This window comes from Bos mutus, chromosome 1 (genome assembly GCF_027580195.1).
Source record: "Bos mutus isolate GX-2022 chromosome 1, NWIPB_WYAK_1.1, whole genome shotgun sequence".
NCBI classification, from domain to species: Eukaryota; Metazoa; Chordata; class Mammalia; order Artiodactyla; family Bovidae; genus Bos; species Bos mutus.
In genome coordinates, this window is record NC_091617.1 from 120,771,554 (window position 1) to 120,793,037 (window position 21,484).

At 37.3% G+C, this 21,484-nt stretch overlaps 1 long non-coding RNA gene across 4 annotated transcripts; it reads right to left on the reverse strand.

Annotated features, from left to right (window-relative positions):
• Positions 1-1,957: 1,957 nt before the first annotated feature.
• Positions 1,958-21,186, reverse strand: LOC138988650 (uncharacterized). Of its 4 annotated transcripts, none has more exons than XR_011464922.1 (6): positions 20,963-21,186; positions 20,754-20,873; positions 18,302-18,348; positions 17,073-17,562; positions 7,182-8,642; positions 1,958-4,700 (listed from the first exon to the last, which is right to left on the reverse strand). It is a non-coding gene; the product is annotated as an uncharacterized lncRNA (long non-coding RNA). The 4 variants fall into 4 exon arrangements; XR_011464921.1 differs by having other exon boundaries at positions 1,958-5,403; XR_011464923.1 differs by having other exon boundaries at positions 1,958-8,642; positions 17,073-17,186.
• Positions 21,187-21,484: the final 298 nt, after the last annotated feature.

Here is a 21,484-nt window from a genome sequence, read left to right on the forward strand (position 1 = left end):
AATAAAAACCAATGGGTCAAACTAGAGAAGCCGTGTACATATGAAATTACACATACAATAAAACTGGCATTGTCAAATACATATTGGCGCTTGCCAAGGGCATTTGCCATCTGGCTCTATTGGAATTGAATTCTGCGCTGCTGCAGCTGCTGCCCTTCACCACACCCTGAAGGGAGTTCAGTGTGGAGAATGAGGCACTTTGTACTCCAGGGAAACTCGTGGAATGGTCTTTAGATAGATATTTTCAAGAACTTATTTCATGATCCCAATCCTTGTATCTCCTCATATCTAGAAAAGCACTAAATCCTTTCATGGTGACATCAGCTTCTCAAGACTAACAGAAAACATTTTGCAAAATGAGTGCTTGATTGCATTGAACTCCCCTTCACCAAAACCACATATATGACCTTCCCCCACCACCACCTCTTTGATTCCCTGGTGGCTCAGCCAGTAAAGAATCCACCTGCAATGCAAGAGACCCTGGTTCAATTCTTGGGTCGGGAAGATCTGCAGGAGAAGGGATAGGCTACCCACTCCAGTATTCTTGGGCTTCCCTAGTGGCTCAGCAGGTAAAGAACCTGCTTGCAATGCAGGAGGCCTGTGTTCAATTCCTGGGTTGGGAAGATCCCCTGGAGAAGGAACGGCTACTAACTCCAGTATTCTGGGCCTGGAGAATTCCATGGACTGCATAGTCTATGGGGTCTCAAAGAGTCGGACACGAATGAGCGACTTCCACGTTCACTACCTCTTTGGAACAGTTTCTCAGAGCTATCTGAGGTGCTGTCTCCAGGGCTGCAATCCTCATTTTGCCCCAAATAAAACAACTTGCAGCCCTCACATTGTGAATCTTTTTTAGCCAACAGCACCTTAAAGCAGTGGAGAAGAATTAGCTATTTTTAAAATGGCATTAGAATAATTTGAGGATATTTAGGGAATAAAGGATCAGCTTATATGACATATACAAAAGCCATTATCAGATGAAAAATAAAATGCAAAAAACAAAAGTATAAAAAGATTAGAATAACCAGAAGAGATTACTTTCAAAATGATGATTTGAGGAAGGTATTCTAGAGGAAAAAATCAGGAAAATATTTTCAAACTTTAACCAGCTCAAAATTTAGAATCCTCATATTGTTGGGGGTAAATGTCTTAAAAATTAAAAGTCTCAAAGAAAATACTAATATCAGTGGGCTATAAGTTTCTAGAAATCTATAAAAATTAAATTCCATAAATGGATGGAAATCATATACAATATGAGCATCCAAGGTATCTATAAATATACATTTGTTCTCAATAGCAATCAAATCATATAGATTATGAATTTTGTCACCTTGAAGTCAACATTCATGCATATTCATTATTTCAAACGATGTGTTAAAAGAAGTTATTTCTTTTAGAAGTTTCAGAAGTGAAAGTTTTATATACTTATTCAAAAGTCTTAACTCTCTACTTTTGCAAAAATGCAATCATCTTTGAAAAAAAGATTAGACAACCTTAAAACTCAATTAAATCACAATACCTTTACATAATTTTAAACCTCTAAAGATATAGCTAATTTTCTCATGTTTAAAAACACAAGAAACAAAATGAATTAACTTATTCACAGTTTTTAAATTACTAAAAGTTAAAAATGTTGATATACAGATTGTCAGCATAAGTATGAAACCTGTGTGTCCTTGCCCCTTAATTCTGCATACTTTCAAGCAAGCTCAGTCTTCATCTGTTTCTGAATACTTATAAATTCTGATATATATATATTATCATATGTGAAATGAATTGCCAGTCCAGGTTCGATGCATGATACAGGATGCTCGGGGCTGGTGCACTGGGATGACCCAGAGGGATGGAATGGGGAGGGAGGTGGGAGGGGGGTTCAGGATGGGGAACACATGTACACCCGTAGTGGATTCGTGTCAACGTATGGCAAAACCAATACAATATTGTAAAGTAATTAGCCTCCAATTAAAATAAATAAATTTATATTAAAAATAAAAAATAAATTCTGATATCATGATTTAACAAAGTTGCACCTATTAAACACTGTGGATATCTATCAAACTAATTCTCCAGAACTCAGTTGAATATAAAGAGGCAATCTGGAGGATTCTAGGGCTTGTAAAAGAGTTGGACATGACTTAGCAACTAAATGACAACAACACAACAACTAGTAGTGAATGTTTAGGAAATTTTGAAATTATTTTTGAAATTTTGTCATGGCCCATAGGCCAATTAGCTCAGTGAATGTAGTTGCAAATATACATATATCCTCACATATATTTTACATGTGTGTGTATGTATGTGTGTGTGTATACCTGTATACACATAAGGTTGTCAACTTAGATTTTTCTTTTAGAAAATGAGAAGTACTAATGATGTCATCTAGTTGCTGGGGACACAACAAAGATTAAGGCATCCACTGACTGATCTGCTCTCAGCTTTTCCTTTCCTTTGCCTGTGTCACATGCCTCGTGTGGTAAAAGAAAGGGCAAAGCAGCCGTGCTGAGATGGTAGACATTTATCTCATGTAGAAATCATTTTCTCTGAATGGCATGATGGAAGAGGACTTCTATTTTGTTTCAGAATGAGCCTTTCAAAGGAACACATCCTGAACCCAGTTAAATACAAAAATTTATATGTGCAATCATGACTACAGTCCTTAATAAAAGAAGGGGGAAGTTCAACTGTTAAGTCTCATAAATAGATACATTTGATGTCATTTGAATGAAGAAGCATCACAGAATGTTTAAAATATTGACACTGGAGATGGAGTGAATGACTTCAATCCTACCAACTGTGGTCACATTTCTTAACTCTCTACAAATATCCATCATCTGTAAACTTGGGGAAAATTTACCCTTAAGTATAGAGAATGAAATCTTAATTATAGAAAATTAAATAAGCATATATGTTCAACCTTAGAGAATTAATAAGTATATATATTAAACTTAGTTCACAATATAGTACTCAAACCAAAGCCTGCTACATAATAAGTGCTCATTGCTGTTTTATTCATAAAAATATGTAGATTTGTCCATTTATGACATTTTAAATCTCTTAACCCTTGTGAGGGCTCTAACTGTTCCAGATCCAATCACCTACTACATATCTGGAAACTGACGAGAGTAAAACATTAGTAGAAAAATATGAAGTATATTTTATGAAGTATAATATATGAAGTATATATTATGAAGTAAAAATATGAAGCATATTATTTCTATTTGTGTTTGTTATTAACATTTCAAGTATATCCTGAAGTAATTAAAGTTTCATCTTAAAAGAGAAACTGAATTTATATAATTTGATATCTAGTTGATATCTAAGATTGAATATCATATATCTACAATTTAATTTTTACTAATATAATGGTACTGCATTTTTTTCCATTTGGGGGCTTATAGAAAGGATATCTTTCTTCATCTATGAATTTTAATAGATATTTACATCAAAGAGCTCCTCAGAAATACTGCCTATTGGGAAACAAATTTGAAAGATTGTAAAATTAATCCAGTAGGTTCCCTATATCTCTTCTCTCTTCATATGCAATTTGCACACCAAAAATGATTATTAAATTCCACATAAATGTCAAACATTTAATATAGCTGTAATTGTAATCCTGATTAAGTATCTCACATGATGCACAGTTCATAATGTTCATACATATATAAACATACATACGCAATATGCAGTATAACATAAAAGAATAAGAGAAGTCAAAAAATATGCAACAATTCTAGATCCAGATGAGATGGAGTAAGCACACTGCTCCCTGTGCTTAACACAGCTATAAAGCCTGGGTTGGCAAGAGATCTGCTATTTAAGGACTCCAAAAATTTAATAGTAAGTTGCAGATTAAGTGAAGACCCCAAGAGCTTTCATTTATGCATGTCTTTATCTCCTGATACTTACTGTATTAGAAATTAAAACTAAGAAATTGTTAAAACACAAGTTATATTCCATCAGAACTATAGAATATAGCTAATATTCCATAGCTATCAGATTAGTTATGTCATCACCACATATCACAAGCTTCTGGAAATGCTCACTGTGACTTCATATAAAAAAAGAGTAAAAAGTGCAGGTAACATCTTAATGATACAGGAAACTATATCCACCACACTTTGAGAACTGCTGTCTTGCATGTGATGGATAAAGAATACATATTATTTTGATACATACATGCAATATTCACCTTGTGAAACAAAGATTCACACATATTTTAAACACTAGTTTCATACTAAAAATTTAAAAAGAATACTCGATGTAAAAGCTAAAAAAATTTTTTTTTTTAAATGACATTTCTAAGTAATACAGACACATGTCATTTGATATCTTTCCCCAGTTCTGGTTCCCAGCATTCCTTTCTAAGGCTTTCCATTTACAGAGGATCATGGTAAAGTTAAGGAAGATATCAAACCCTTTTACAATTGGGATTACATTGCCATTGAGAAAGAACTCACTTTAATCAGTTCGGTTGTTTATATATAAAAAATTCTACATCAGGTTCCCCTAATTTAGGGACCAAATTCAATACTAACAAGGCCATGTCTGGGATGGTAGAGATGACTAAAATCAGTATTCAAATATCCTTGAACAGTCTCAAGTTTTCCAGAGTTCCAAAGAGAAAACTTGTCTGTTAAATTTCTTGTTATCCAATGACTATTCGGAAAAAGACAAATGGTTCAGCATTTATTGAGGAACATCTGTGAGAAGATATCAGATATTATGTCTATTAAAAATTACAGACTTAAGATGATCTATCTAGAGTAATATTTTTGAAACCTGCTAGAAAGAATATTATGTAGATTACCTTTGATTTTTTTTAAGGAAGATTGATTTTTAATATTTTTTTAAAAATCAGTAAAAATCATTTTCCTCACTTGGCTTTAAAAATGTCAGGGGCTAGGAATTTTCAATACTCAAATAATACTTTTGATTTTTTTCAAAGAAAATTTAACTTCAGCAGAAGAGAAATTATACACGTATAACCATTTTAGAATTTTGAACAATATAAACAAATATAGCATACATGATAGAACATAAGTGGATTTGGAGAATATTAAAATATAAATGTTAATTTATGACTTTAAAAGATCTTAAGATATTTTAAGCATGGTCATGGACTTTGGCATCAAGGGAAGGTATAATCTCTTCAATAAATGATGCTAAAAAAATTGGATCTCCACATGTGAAAGGATGAAACTGGATCCTGATACTGTACACAAAAATCAATATAAAATGGACTAAAGAGTTGAACAAAAGATCTGTAATCAGAAAACTACTAGAAAAAAACAAGGGCAAGCTTCTTGAGGTTGGTCTTGGAATTCATTTCTTGGCTATGTCACCAAAAGTATAGGAAACAGCAGGAAAAATTAAAAAGCAGAACTTGTATCACACTAAAAACTTCTGCAAAGCAAAGAAGTAACAAAATGAAATGGCAACCTACAGAATGAGAGAAAATATTTGCAAAATATATATCTCATAATGGGTTAATATTAAAAATATATTTTTAAATTATACAACTCAATTAAATAATAATCCAATTTAAAAATGGGCACAGGAAATGAATAGCTATTTCTACAAAGAAAGCATACAATTAACAGGCATACAAAAAGATGCTCAGTGTTACTGCTGCTGCTGCTGCTAAGTTGCTTCAGTCGTGTCTGACTCTGTGTGACCCCATAGATGGCAGCCCATCAGGCTCCATAGTCCCTGGGATTCTCCAGGCAAGAACACTGGAGTGGGTTGCCATTTCCTTCTCCAATGCATGAAAGTGAAAGTGAAGTCGCTCAGTCGTGTCCGACTCTAGCGACCCCATGGACTGCAGCCATGGGATTCTCCAGGCAAGAGTACTGGAGTGGGGTGCCATTACTAACATCAGGGAAATGCAATGAGTTATCTCACCTTACATCTGTTAGAATGGCTAATATGAAAAAGACAAAAGAGAACAAGTTTGGCAGGTTATGAAGAAAAGGGAACATTTGTACACTGTCAGCTGAAATGTAAATTAATGCAACCACTATGAAAAACATTATGAAGACGCCTCAGAAAAATTCAAATAGAAGTGTCATATGATCCAGCAATTCCACTTCTGGGTTTATACCAAAAGGAGTGAAATAAGGATCTCTAAAAGATATCCGCACCTCTATGTTCATTGCAGCATTACTCCCAATGGCCAAGAAATGGATGCAGCCTAAATGTTTCTTGATGATAGAGAAAATGTGGCATATAAACATATGGAATATTATTCACCTTTAAAAAAGAAGGAATTTTTGCCATTTGCAACAATATGGATGAACCTAGCGGACATATGCTAAGTGAAATTAGCCAGACACAGGTGGATAAATACTAGGTGATATCACTTACATGAGAAATCTAAATAGTCAAACCAATAAATGCAGAGTAGGTGCTGGGGTAGGGGGGGAAATAGGGAGGTATTAGTCAAGCAGTACAAATTTCAGTTATGTAAGATGAATTAAGTCCTAGAGGTCTACTGTAAAATATAATGTCTACGGTACACAATACTATAGTATATATTTAAAAATTCACTGAAAGTAGTACTATATTAAGTTTTCCTATAAAAATTAATAATGATAAATAAAGAGGGCAGTGAGATATTGTAGGCAATGAATATGTTTATGATATTGATTTTGGTGGTTCTTTCACAAGTGCATGGTTGTGTGCTAAGCTGCTTCAGTCGTGTCCTACTCTTTTGTGACCCCAAGAACTTCAGCTGCTAGGCTCCTCTGCCCCTGGGATTCTCTAGGCAAGAACACTGGAGAGGGTTGCCATGCCCTCCTCCTGGGGATTTAGGTGAGATATTTCAGGTAATGAATATGTTTATGATATTGATTTTGGTGGTCCTTTCACAAAGGTATACTTATGTATAAACTTAAACACTTGGATACATTAATTATGTACAGTTTTTTATATGTCAATTATACCTCAATAAAGAAACTTAAAAAACATATTTTAACTGCCTAATTTTGTTTCTAATCAAACAGGTAAGTTATTGGTTCACTGTCATACAGAAGGACTAAATGATATGTACTCACTAATCTGATAATAATTCCAGAGGACAGGAAAAATCAAAACTGGTAGTATGACCATAACCCTGTTTTGCCAGGTAAGTAGTAGAAATAGGGAAGAAAGGAATCAAAGTCCAAACATATTACATATCTTACCTTGGTTATCTTTGTTATCCTCAGTGAAGAGAGTCATGTCACTATTGGCATCATTTTTGCAATTTGATAGTAATATTAATAGTTTGCACAAAGTCAAATGCAGACATCCCCAAAATATTTTCAGTTCAGTTCATTGCTCAGTCATGTCTGACTCTTTGTGACCCTATGAATTGCAGCATGCCAGGCCTCCCTGTCCATCAGCAACTCCTGGAGTTCACCCAAACTCATGTCCATCGAGTCAGTGATGCCATTCAGCCATCTCATCCTCTGTCGTCCCCTTCTCCTCCTGCCCCCAATCCCTCCCAGCATCAGAGTCTTTTTCAATGAGTCAACTCTTCGCATGAGGTGGCCAAAGGACTGGAGTTTCAGCTTTAGCATCATTCCTTCCAAAAATCCTAGGGCTGACCTCCTTCAGAATGGACTGGTTGGATCTCCTTGCAGTCCAAGGGACTCTCAAGAGTCTTCTCCAACACCACAGTTCAAAAGCATCAATTCTTCAGCGCTCAGCCTTCTTCACAGTTCAACTCTCACATCCATACATGACCACTGGAAAAACCATAGCCTTGACTAGAGGGACCTTTGTTGGCAAAGTATTGTCTCTGTTTCTGAATATGCTATCTAGGTTGGTCATAACTTTCCTTCCAAGGAGTAAGCATCTTTTAATTTCATGGCTGCAGTCACTATGTGCTTTGATTGTGGAACCCCCAAAAATAAAGTCTGACATTGTTTCCACTGTTTCCACATCTATTTCCTATGAAGTGATGGGACCAGGTGCCATGATCTTAGTTTTCTGAATATTGAGCTTTAAGCCAACTTTTTCATTCTCCTTTTTCACTTTCATCAAGAGGCCCTCTAGCTCCTCTTCACTTTCAGCCATAAGGGTGGTGTCATCTGCATATCTGAGGTTATTGATATTTCTCCTGGCAATCTTGATTCCAGCTTGTGCTTCTTCCAGCCCAGCGTTTCTCATGATGTACTCTGCATATAAGTTAAATAAGCAGGGTGACAATATACAGCCTTGACGTACTCCTTTTCCTATTTGGAATCAGTCTGTTGTTCCTTGTCCAGTTCCAACTGTTGCTTCCTGATCTGCATATAGGTTTCTCAAAAGGCAGATCAGGTGGTCTGGTATTCCCATGTCTTTCAGTTTATTTTCCACAGTTTATTGTGATCCACACAGTCAAAGGCTTTGGCATAGTCAATAAAGCAGAAATAGATGTTTTTCTGGAACTCTCTTGCTTTATCGATGTCCAGCAGATGTTGGCAATTTGATCTCTGGTTCCTCTGCCTTTTCTAAACCCAGCTTGAACATCTGGAAGTTCATGGTTCATGTATTGCTGAAGCCTGGCTTGGAGAATTTTGAGCATTACTTTACTATTCAGCTGGTTTCAAACACTTTGAACATGAACAGGGACCAATCTAGCTTGAGGCTCTTCAGTGAGAAAATCATTCCTGGAGAAACTGAATAGTCAAAGGGAAAAAAGAAAAAACTCTAGATTTTTGGGGTATCTGCAAAAAAAAGTTCAGTTACAACGCATTAACCCTATAGTGAGGCACACAGATCAACAAAGCCTGTTGCTGAAATCTGCTAGTTCACTGCATCTTAAATATATAAAAATAGGCTATCTAAGAATCACCAGATACCTAGGGGAGGTCTCAGACAACAGAGACAAAAACAAGAGAAAAGCAAACATGGAAAAAATAGATGATAAAATGGAAAAAATAAAGTGGAAAAGATAGTTGATAAAATATTGGGAAAAAATAAAAACCCATAATTAATATCCTCCGAGACATAAAAACTATTTATAAAACATGAATATAAAACTGTAAGAAAAAGTATTTGGGGTCGTGGGCAGGAGTTGAAGACATAAATAGCAAAAATTTTAAATCAAATTTAGGTATGAAAGAGAAATTGAGGAAAATCTCTTGAAAATTAAAAAAAAAAAAAAAAAACCGAGAGGGGAAATAAGGAACAAAAGGTATGAGAGGCTAGAGGGGAAGGAAGTGGGAGAGAATTGAAATAAAGGGAAAGGTGAATTTTGAATACTCTATTAAGAAGGAATAAAGGTTTACTTTGGCTATTGTCAAAAGTTCAGAAATAAAATAAGTAAAACCAGTTCATCACCAAAGTAGTAAAAGTTTTCTGTGCACACACTGGAAAGACAGTTTGAGAACTGGACACACTCAAATACTGAATGAGGCTCTGGGTAAATGATTAAAGACAATGACTATTTTTTATTCACAGTGATTGGTTACAATCTTATAATTTTCTTAAGGAATAGAGAATAGGTTAGTGGCTACCTCATATCAATTTTGGGAAACACACTATGTTGTCCTTATGATATCAAGACCCATAAACAAGAAATTTAATGACCTAGACAACCATGATGATGTGGTCACTCATCTAGAGCCAGACATCCTGGAGTATGAAGTTAGGTGGGCCTTAGGAAGCATTACTACCAACAAAGCTAGTGGAGGAGACAGAATTCTAGCTGAGTTATTTATAATCTTAAATGATGATTCTGTTAAAGTGCTGCACTCAATATATCAGCAAATTTGGGAAACTCAGAAGTGGCCACAGGACTGGAAAAGGTCAGTGTTCATTTCAATCCCAGAGAAAGGCAATGCCAAAGAATGTTCAAACTACTGCACAATTGTGCTCATTTCATATGCTAGCAAAGTTATGCTCAAAATCCTTCAAGTTAGGCTTCAGCAGTACATGAACCTAGAACTTGCAGGTGTACAAGCTGGGCTTCAGAGAGGTAGAGAAATCAGAGATCAAATTGCCAACATTTGTTGGATCATGGAGAAAGCAAGGCAATTCCAGAAAAAAAATCTACTTCTGCTTCATTGACTATGCAAAAGCCTTTGACTGTGTGTTTCAAAACTAACTGGAAAATTCTTAAAGAGATGGGAATACCAGGCCACCTCACCTGACTCCTAAGAAACCTCTATGCGGCTCAAAAAAGCAACAGACCCAGACATGGAACAACTAAGTGGTTCAAAATTGGGAAACGAGTAGGACAAGGCGGTATGTTGTCACCCTGCTTTTAACTCATATGCAGAGTACATCTGGGCTTCCCTGGTGGCTCAGTGATAAAGAATTCATCTGCAGTGTAGGAGATGCAAGAGATGGCAGTTTGATCTTTGGGTGGGAAATATCCCCTGGAAGAGGAGATGGCAATGCACTCCAGTATTTTTGCCTGGGAAATCCCATGAACAGAGGCGCCTGGAGGGCTACAGAACCATGGGGTGGCAAAGAGTCAAACAAGACTTAGCAAGTAAACAACAGCAACAAAGCAAGAAATGACCCGGGCCAAGTTAATATCATGAAACAAGCTAAATTAAGCTTTGTAAAACTAAACTGACTTTGTCTGCTCTGGAATTTTCAAGGCTGCTTTTCCATTTGTGTTTAACACCATTGAAAAGAGCGTTATACGTGCAGCCAATGTTGGACTCACTAAACACCAAGGCCTCTATAGTCTAGAGGAAACTAACTTAGGAGGTTATTATATATTTTCTAAGAATGGAGGAAGAATAAAGGGAAAGGGAAAACTGAAGCATGCCTACTGAATCTCTATGTTCAGTTTCACAGCTCATGAGTGCTAACCATCTCTTCTTTGCAATACTATTAGACAATTTTTTGAGAGAGTCCTGAAAGTATGATTTGCTAAGTTTGGTTCCGTTTTAATTACAAATGGAGATAATGCTCTTATTTTGAGAGACCACTCTGTATCCCAAATTAATCAACCCAACTCTATGGTTATTCCAGGCCTCAAAACTTCTCTAAAGAATGGATTGTGAATTTTCAAACTCTAATCCAAAACAGCTGGTGCTGGGAAAGATTGAAGGCAGGAGGAGAAGGGGATGACAGAGGATGAGCTGGTTGGATGGCATCACTGACTCGATGGACATGAGTTTGAGTAAGCTCTGGGAATTGGTGATGGACAGGGAAGCCTGGTGTGCTGCAGTCTATGGTTGCAAAGAGTTGGACACAACTGAGTGATTGAACTGAACTGAACTGAATTCAAAACAGGTCTCTCCATAATATACCATATTGAAACATCTTGATATATTTGAAGCTGAAGCAGACCTGTATATTTTAAAATTTTTTATGAGTCCAAGCTTCCATGCTCAATTGCTTCAGTAGTGTCCAACTCTTTGAAACCCTATGGACTGTAGTCCACAAGACTCCTCTGTCCGTGGGATTCTCCAGGCAAGAATACTGGAATGGGTAGGGTAGCCCCAGGATACCACCAAATAAACAAGCAGCTTTGTTTCAAATCTCAAAGCTTATTTTTTTTTATAGGCACAAAAGATGATAAAGTTTAATTTGATTGATCTCTGACAATTTGGTCTCTCAATGAGGGAGTTAACCTTGCAGAACTGCTGGGAGGGTGCTATGGGGTGGGAGGTGATCAAGAATGGTTCACAAGATAAACTAGCTATGGCTACTAAATTTGGACCCCATTATGATAACCAACAGAGAAGGCAATGGCACCCCACTCCAGTACTCTTGCCTGGAAAATCCCATGGGCAGAGGAGCCTGGAAGGCTGCAGTCCACGGGATCGAGAAGAGTCAGACATAACCAAGCGACTTCCCTTTCACTTTTCACTTTCATGCATTGGAGAAGGAAATGGCAACCCACTCCAGTGTTCTTGCCTGGAGAGTCCCGGGGACCGGGGAGCCTGGTGGGCTGCCGTCTATCGGGTCGAATGGAGTCAGACTTAGCAGCAGCAGCAGCATGATAACCAACCATGGCAGAGGAATAAGTGGTGCTTTCTCAACCAAGATTAATGAGAAAAGGAATAGGGCTGACCACCAAGATTATGACACCTCTCACTGCTGTTAGCATTAGATTACATTCAGGAATGACAATCAAAAGTGTAACTGGTATGGCATGAGGCCAATGTAATCAGAATAGGTGCTGGGAATAGAAAGAATTCTAAAGATTTCTCCTCCAGTTGGCCCTAGTTGGCTGATTAAGCCCAAACACTTGTCTTGGCACTGCCATGAAAGTTATTAAGGTTATTAATTAGCTAAACTTAACATAGGGATATTTATAATCAAATAAAGCATAAACTGGGGCTTCCCTTGTGGCTCAGCTGGTAAAGAATCTGCCTGCAATGTGGGAGACCTGGGTTCAGTCCCTGGGTTGGGAAGATCCCCTGGAGAAGGGAAAGGCTATCCACTCCAGTGTTCTGGCCTAGAGAATTCCAGGGACTGTATAGTCCATGGGGTTGCAAAGAGTCAGACACGACTGAGTGACTTTCACTTTCCATCACACTTTCCAAAGTGTAAATACCTGAATATTCACAATCCATGTAGATTGGTCCCATTTTGTACAGGTATTTAGTGGCAAGGGCCAATAGTACTGATACATAATTCACTACATACCTAGGAGTCTAACACATCTAAAACATTCTAGACACTTATATGTTTGATATAGGACCCTTCACAGCATTTTACATAATAGAATAAATAAAATATATCATGACACAATTATCATATGAAATATTAAATGCAACCCTCAAATAAATTTTTGAATGAAATAATTTCTATATGAAAGCAGGATACTAAATTATGCAGGCTACTAAATTATGTCAATGATCTGAGTCTAATTTTATTAAAATTACAAATACACATGGACATACTAGAAAGAAATATGTTATGTTATAGTGTTCATTAACGTGTGGTAGGTTATTAGTAACTTTTACATATTTTATTTGTATTATCAAAATCCTAAGTATTATTATTATTTTGCAATTTGATATTTTTTAGAAACACTGAACATTAATTTATGCAATTAGTTTGCTATTTATACATATGGCACTAATTCTATATGTTATTTTGCCAAATTGACCTTTTAGTACATTGGTTCCCTCATCTTCAAAAATCATTTGACTTAAAGGATCTAATATCTCTTTAAACACAAAAATTCTCAGAATATCTAAATATAGAAGTGTCAAGAAAGCCCTAGGTTTATAATGTATTGTCCTAGAATCACTGCTTGGACTTGGCACTTTGCTATTTTGAACTCTGAACATGATCATGTCTTAAGTCATAATAAATGATCTTATTTTTCATTCTATCATTACATGAGTTTTGAACACAGCTAAGAAAGTACAAACAAGAGCACAAACTGTTGGGCAGTTGCTCTCTTAATTTTTCTTTATATTATTTTAAGTAATATTCTCATAGAAAAGTCCATATTGTCAAAGCTATGATTTTTCCAGTAGTCATGTAGTAGTAGTAGTGAGAGCTGGACCATAAAGAAAACTAAGCACCAAATAATTGATGTTTTTTGAACTGTGGTGCTGGTGAAGACTCTTGAGAGTCCCTTTGATGTCAAGAAGATCAAAGCAGTCAATCCTAAAGGAAATCAACCCTGAATATTCATAGGAAGGACTGATGCTGATGCTGAAGCTCCAATACTTTGGCCACCTGATGCAAAGAGCTGATGAAACTTTTTTCTTCACCATTATCTTATTACAAACGAATATACTTGTGATCATGCTAATTCACTTCAGTTGTGTCTGACTCTGTGACCGCCCCCCCCCCCCATTGACTTGACTCTGTAGCCCATCAAGCTCCTCTGTCCATGGATTTCCCAGGCAAGAATACTGGATTGCGTTGCCATTTCCTCCTCCAGGGGATCTTCCCGACCCAGGGGTAGAACCCACATCTCTTATGTCTCCTGGATTGGCAGGTGGGTTCTTTAGCACTAGTACCACTAGCTTCATCAAAATTCTGGTGCAAGAGTTCCCATGTGTTGAAGGGCAGGCTGGTAGAGTACGATCTTCCCAGAAGAATAAAGATCACACAAATAAGTGCAACTCCTGATCTGGTATGATTTTAAATGATACTACTTTGCAAATGAATTCAGTTCACCATCTGAGTTTGCAAATATGTTTCTTTGCATATTTCTTCAATACCAAGCAGTTTCTTCCTTGTACCACAAAACAAAACAAGCAAAAACAAAGCAACAGAACTAAGTGCACATCATTACTGGAAAGATTAATACTAAAGTTTTCTTTTTTAAAAAATGTACATAAAATGTTGAATTACCATGAATACTAAACTAATGAAAGTAGAGGTAACATCTAACAGAATCATAAGTAGCTGCCATATGTTATGTGTTCAATGTTGAATTCATTGGTGACTTGACTGCAGGTGATAACAAGCAAGCAGTAATGTGATCAGAGGAGAAAGCAAGCAAAGGGTGAACATGATGAAGTGTAATTAAGTAATTGAGATTTTTCTCTATTGACCTTATATGCTACCAATAATGAACTCAGATTAACATGTGACATTCTTACTATAATGATTCACTGAGAAGAGGAAGATATTATTGACCTTCTGTGGGGTTTTGTTTGTAATGAGTTACTTTATTATGTTTAAATTTGGGATTCATAAAGGGGTATAATACTCGAGCTCACCCTCTGACTCAGTAATAAAAAATTTGTTTTTCGTAAGCATGACACCTTATAACCTGAATATGAAGTTCCTCCATTAACAGGGCTTCAAATTGTTCTTAGAGTCTATTAAAGTGTCTCTTCTCTTGTTTTTGCTTGTGATACATCCAAAAAAGTTAATGTTTTCTATTAAAAATGTTAGTCTAATGAACTTGATTCCTTTTAGGGCTTTTCATTACATCTTCTTGGTTAGTAATCTTATAATTGCTTATGCTTACTTTTAAGTAAGCTTGATTAGCAGTCATTTTATTTACTTTTAAAAAAGTCCTAAAGTTGTCTATATTTCATTACTGCTACTGCTGCTAAGTCGCTTCAGTTGTGTCCGACTCTGTGTGACCCCACAGATGGCAGCCCACCAGGCTCCCCCATCCCTGGGATTCTCCAGGTAAGAACACTGGAGTGGGTTGCCATTTCCTTCTCCAATGCATGAAAGTGAAAAGGGAAAGTGAAGTCGCTCAGTCGTGTCCGACTCTTAGCAACCCCATGGACTGTAGCCCACCAGGCTCCTCCGTCCATGGGATTTTCCAGGCAAGAGTACTGGAGTGGGGTGCCATTGCCTTCTCCGCTATATTTCATTACTTCCTTTTTATTCTGTAAACCACTGAAATATGATGTCCATTCCTAGCATTCCGATAAAATTGTCCTTGCTTAGATTGGTAATGGGCTTTGTACTTACTAGACCCTCTGGAAACTGTTAAATATTTAACTGATAGCAAGAACAAATGTATATTAAAATGTCTCTTGTGCTCAGATTTCCTGGATTTTCTTTGAAACCTAATAATTATCTCTCTAGATAATTGTTTGATATTGGCTAAATAAGTAGAAATTTTATGCCCAAAATTTAACTCTTTGTTTTGTTGGTTTAGATTTGGGGTAAGTAAAATTGTGCAAAGTGAAGAATCAAAACAGATAAGCTCATCAGATGGTGACTGATAAAGCTGTAGCTACAAGTTTAAACCTCAGGAAAAGATTTAGCCCTGTGCCTCCTCCCAGGGCGACAGTAGCCAGCGATGCAGCAGCCTGGTCACTCCCTTCCTGCTCACTGGAACAGAGCTCTGGAGCACTCCTTCTCTCTCTTTCTTGTCTACTTGTCCCTCACCGCTCCCTCCAAAAAAGGGAACTACGGTACCACAGGGCCCTGAAACTACATAGCGAAATACTACTTTATTTCCACTTAACTCATATCCCCAATAGGCTTCGGGTTGTGGTTAAGATCATGGGATATATTTTCTGTTTAGTGACTTCCTTTCCCTTCTAGGATAGGGAAGTAGAGGTCATAATAAATTAGACATGGTATTGAACTCGAAGGTCTGTGTGAGTACTCCTTTCCTTGTCATTAGATGCAAAAAATGACAGGATCTTATGACCTAAGGGCTAAGTGCAAGACTCTGCCCCACAACCACAATTTCTCACACCTCTTACAGCTATAACACCACTGATCACTTCCCCATTAAAAGTCTCTCCCTCCTTAGTTTTAGAAATATTACACTTCTGTTATACATGGTGCTCTTTGTCCTTTCCCACTTTCAGTCTCACCAGTGTTTAATGAGCTCATTAAACACTGGGGTCTCTTATTTCCATGCTTGACCCACTCCTCATGCTCCAAACTCAATACTGTAAGTCTGTTTCAATATATTCAACTTTTGTGCATATTTCAAGTTTTCTCAACAGATATATAGGATCCACTGTCTCAGGTTTGATACCCCCAGGCATCTCACACTTGCCTAATCTAACTAGACTTTACTCCTAATCTCATTCTGTGATGTCTATATGTATGCACTGTCATCTATCCAGTTTTTCAAAATGAAGCCATTCTTAAAATAATCCCCTCCCTATTTCCTCCCCCAAATCTGCTGTCACCAAGCAACATCTATATTTTTACTTTTTCCTGTCTCTGGAATGCATCTTCTCCTTTCCGAATTCACTAAACACGATCTCTCTCGTTATTTTTCAGGAAAGTATCTTTGTCACTAAAATGATCTCCTTTCTCTTCCTACTCTACAAATCACTCTGTCACAATTTAGTCCTTCTTAAAGCAAGAAGTGACTTAGTATGCATGCAAAGCAAGAGCTTAATAGTGTCTTTTTCATACTTAAAATTGTATCATACTTCAGTCTCCAGGATCAAACCCAATCTCTTCAGCACAGTGTATGACCTCTAACTTGTGGTTCCTGCCCAACTTTTCCAGAATTGATTAGTCTGGATGCTGATAGCTCCTGTAACAAATTGTAATGACTTTTCTCACTCCAACTTTCTTTCTCTTCCCCATAACTGACAAGGTGAAAATTTCTAATCCATGGGCAGCTTTCATTCACACAGTGTTTCAGGGCCACAAAACCTCTGTTTTGTAGTTCTGTCATCTCTTAGGGTCTTAGCATAAACCGATGGAAGAGAAACAGTATGGTGAAGGCTCACCTGCTGCTTAAGATTCTTAGCTTGGAAGTAATAACATTTGTTTCTTCTCAAACTCTGTTGGCTGAAATTCAGTCATAGGGCCACATGTTAGTTGGCCAGTTCTCAGTAACAGTTCTATACCAAGGAAGAAAGAACACAAACTTTGGTGAACAGTGTACTTTCTCTGCGTTAACACAGACTGTCTCTTTCCATTCCATGTCTTGCTCCCTCATGCACTGCAGCCATACTTAACCCTCATAATCCTGAAATACACTACGTCTCTTGGCATATATTGCTGCCTTTTGCTCATGGCTATCTTCTACTCATCTTTAAAAAACATAGCTGAGAAATCTTTTTGTGTAGAAAACCATTACAGAACTCTTATTTTTGGATTAACAACCTCCTTATGTATTCTATATTTTTTTGTTGCAATAGGTTCTTGGAAAATCTTGATAGATGCAGTTATGTACATCATAATTTCAAAAATGTCCATTTCTCTTTTCAGTGGGACCTGAAAAAATATGAGTATTAAAAATGAAGCCTGACTCATTTAGACCATATTAAAAATTTATGAAAATATTTTTTGGTAAAGTCAAATTTATGATTTTATAAGTAGCTGTTATCATACATCTGGCAATATACAGTTTGTTAAACAGGAGCTTTTTGTTATTTTTAATCATATGTAAAAAACCTATAAAGATGGTATAAAAATCAATTCCTTAGTAACTCATTACTTATCTTTCTGAAGAGATACAAGTGAGGCCATATAATTGAGTTCTGCCCAAGGAAATGTAGACAGAAATACGTATATCAATTTCAAACCTGGCCCATAAAAACCCTTCATAGGCAACAACTTATCCTTTCTTATGCAGACTCAATGTCAAAGCCCAGAAAAATCTCAAAAACCATACATGAAATTTCCATGAGCCTGGGTCCTTGAGTGATGCTGTAAAACAGAGCCCCAAGTCCACCAATAGAGAACATTTCCATTTGGCTGTTGTGTCATGAAAAAACAAAACAAAACTATGTCATTGATATTTTGAGGTTGATAATACCATCAGCATTATCCAAAATTATGCCCAGAGTTAATGACTAAAGAATTCATATATGGTGACCTCTTGGAAAATTAAAAATCTTTGCTTACATTAATAACACAAAATAGAAAATTTTGTCTAATGGTGAGCCTGAGGTACCCATATGTCAAGACCTCCTTATGCTGTTTCCCAGGAAATCTATTATACCAACTTCACCTTGGGGCTGCGGCACTCTCTTGGAGCTACTGGTTACAGCAGCTGGCCTAAACAGGAAAACAAAGAGCAAAAAAGAGGATTTTAGAATATGTTTAAGATTTTCAGTGGTACAATGCTAAGATTACTTTATATTAATGCTGTGCCATGCTAAGTTGCTTCAGTCACGTCCAACTCTTTGTGACCCTATGGACTGCAGCCCACCAGGCTCCTCTGTCCATGGGATTCTTCAGGCAAGAATACTGGAGTGGGTTGCTATGTCTTCCTCCAGAGGATCTTCCTGACACAGGGATTGAACCCATGTCTCTTAAGTCTCCTGCATTGGCAGATGGGTTCTTTACCACTAGCGCCATATGGGAAGCACACTTTTTATTAATAAATACTCTCAAACAGCTTAAACAGAAAGCAAGAATCATGAAGAGTTACAACCATGGTGTAAAATTATTAAGACATAAACCCCATCCAGGTAGAAGGGGACAGCAATATAGAAACTTGCTCATTTTGAGTAAGAAATCAGGTGAAAAACAAAAATAAATACTCTTGGTGAGTCCACAACCACAGGCCAGACTTCATAAAATAAAACATCTGGAACTATGTAAGTCAGGGTCAGTGCTACAATTCAAAGGGGTCATCAAGTTCTTGGGATCTTCCCACAAGTCCTATATGTTTGTGTATATATGTGTGTATATGTAAGTGTGTATTCTTTGGAGGGAATGATGAAAGCTGAAGCTCCAGTACTTTGGCCACCTCATGCGAAGAGTTGACTCATTGGAAAAGACTCTGATGCTGGGAGGGATTGGGGGCAGGAGGAAAAGGGGATGATAGAGGATGAGATGGCTGGATGGCATCACCGACTCAATGGATGTGAGTTTGAGTGAACTCCAGGAGTTGGTGATGGACAGGGAGGCCTGGCATGCTGCAATTCATGGGGTCACAAAGAGTTGGATATGACTGAGCGACTGAACTGAACTGATATATGTATTTGTGTATGTATATACAGGCTTCCCTGGTAGCTTAACTCAGTTCAGTCGCTTAGTCATATCCAACTCTGTGACCCCACGGACTGTAGCACTCCAGGCTTCCCTGTCCTTCACCAACTCCTGGGGCTTGCTCAAACTCATGTCCATCGAGTCAGTGATACCATCCAACCATCTCATTCTCTGTCATCCCCTTCCCTTCCTGCCTTCAATCTTTCCCAGCATCTGGGTCTTTTCCAATGAGTCAGTTCTTCGCATCAGGTGGTCAAAGTATTGGAGTTTCAGCACCAACATCAGTCCTTCCAATGAATATTCAGGACTAATTTCCTTTAGGATTGACTGGTTTGATCTCCCTGCAGTCCAAGGGACTCTCAAGAGTCTTCTCCAACACCACAGCTCAAAAGCATTGATTCTTCAGTTCTTGGCGTTCTTTATAGGCCAACTCTCACATCCATACATTACTACTGGAAAAACCATAGCTTAGTAGATGGAGCATATATATATATATGTATGTGTGTGTATATATACACAATTATATTTAAAATTAGGTAGGAATGCTTTTCTAGAAATCTTCAAGATTTTTCCTCAGCCAAATCTGAGAAATATGCCAACATGTGCACCAATAACAGGCAAAGGAGACAGGCTGGTGTCACCATGATTGTCCACCAATCAAAATTCATACTTCAGACTAGGACCCTTGTTCCATGAATGCACTGCTCCCCAATATCTGACCAAAATAGGATATCTTAACCAAGTGGTTCTTAAAGCGAGGTCCATAGGATAACATTATCAACATCACATTTGAATTTATCAGAAAAGCACATTCCAGGCTCAATCCCAAACTACTGACTCAGAAAATTGAAAATAGTGCTTCACAAATTGAGTTTAAACAAGAATTTCAGGTGGTTCTGATGCACATTAAAGCTTGAGAACCACTACTTTACCCTATAAAAGCAGATGCTGAGTTTTGGGTAAGCAACTAATAGTTTATGCTATGCATAAACATTTTCTAATTAAAAGTACTTTTCTTTAGAGATCATAATAAAATGAAAGCAAATGTAGTTAAAACAAAACAAAAACCAAAGCTATTAAAAGTACAAGAACAACAAGAAAATGTTAATGTACAGAGGGGAATAAAATCTTAACATGTTTGAGAAAATAGGAAGAGGCAGATGTAACTATTTTGTAATAGGAAGTTATAGTGTGTAAAGAGGGGTGTAAGAAGAAAGAGATCCAACTTAGCACCACAGAATCTGAGAGAGACTGTCCTAGAGACTGAAGACTTCCTGATTTCAAACAAAAGGGGGAATAAAGTTGAAATTATAGATCAAAATGAGAAATTCTTGGAAATCCATATTCAAGAGGCTGAAGCACCGACCCTCATTCTCTATTGCCATGGAGAGAATGTGGCAATGGTATAAACCAACCGTAAGCAAGATGATGGAGACAGAAATGGCAACCCACTCCAGTATTCTTACCTAGATATTCCACGGACAGAGGAGCCTGGTGGGCTGCCGTCTATGGAGTAGCACAGAGTCGGACACGACTGAAGCGACTTAGCAGCAGCAACAGCAGCAAGCAGATGAAGGAGATTTCTTCTGTTAAAAGAAAACAGAACGTCTAGAGATTCAAGAACAATATTCATAGAAGAGGGGAGATTGAAAAATAACATTGTAATGCAACGTACTGGATCTCTACAGTTTTCCTATTCCTTCTGCAATAGATAATTAGCAATCAGAGAGCTAAAAGGCAAGGTACATCTCACTTCTTTTCTCCATATTCGGCTTTAATTGTTTAGAAGGTCATGTGTCACTTTGGTAAATGAAAGTGTGAATTGAAAAACAACAATGAATCTTTTATTTTAACAAATATTTTCTTGATGTGCCTGTTTGCTAGTAGGAGCGCTGTAAACAGTAAACATTCTAAAAGGCCCTTCAAAGGAGTTAAACGCCATTTAGTGGAAAGAGAGACAGACAGGAGCAGAGAGAGCAGAGAACAAAACAGAAAAAGGCTTGTTTCAAGAGATAAAACCATCTCAACTCGTTGCCATGTGTACTCTTTACTGCTCTCAGCTTCCCGGCTGGAAAGCTACTGGACTCTAAGGGACAGAGGTCGGTCAAGGCAACCGTAAAGGAAACTCCGCTGAACTCCGCACCCAGAGTGCCCCCGGAGGCGGCCACTCCCTGTTAATGACTTTGTAAGTTTCCAG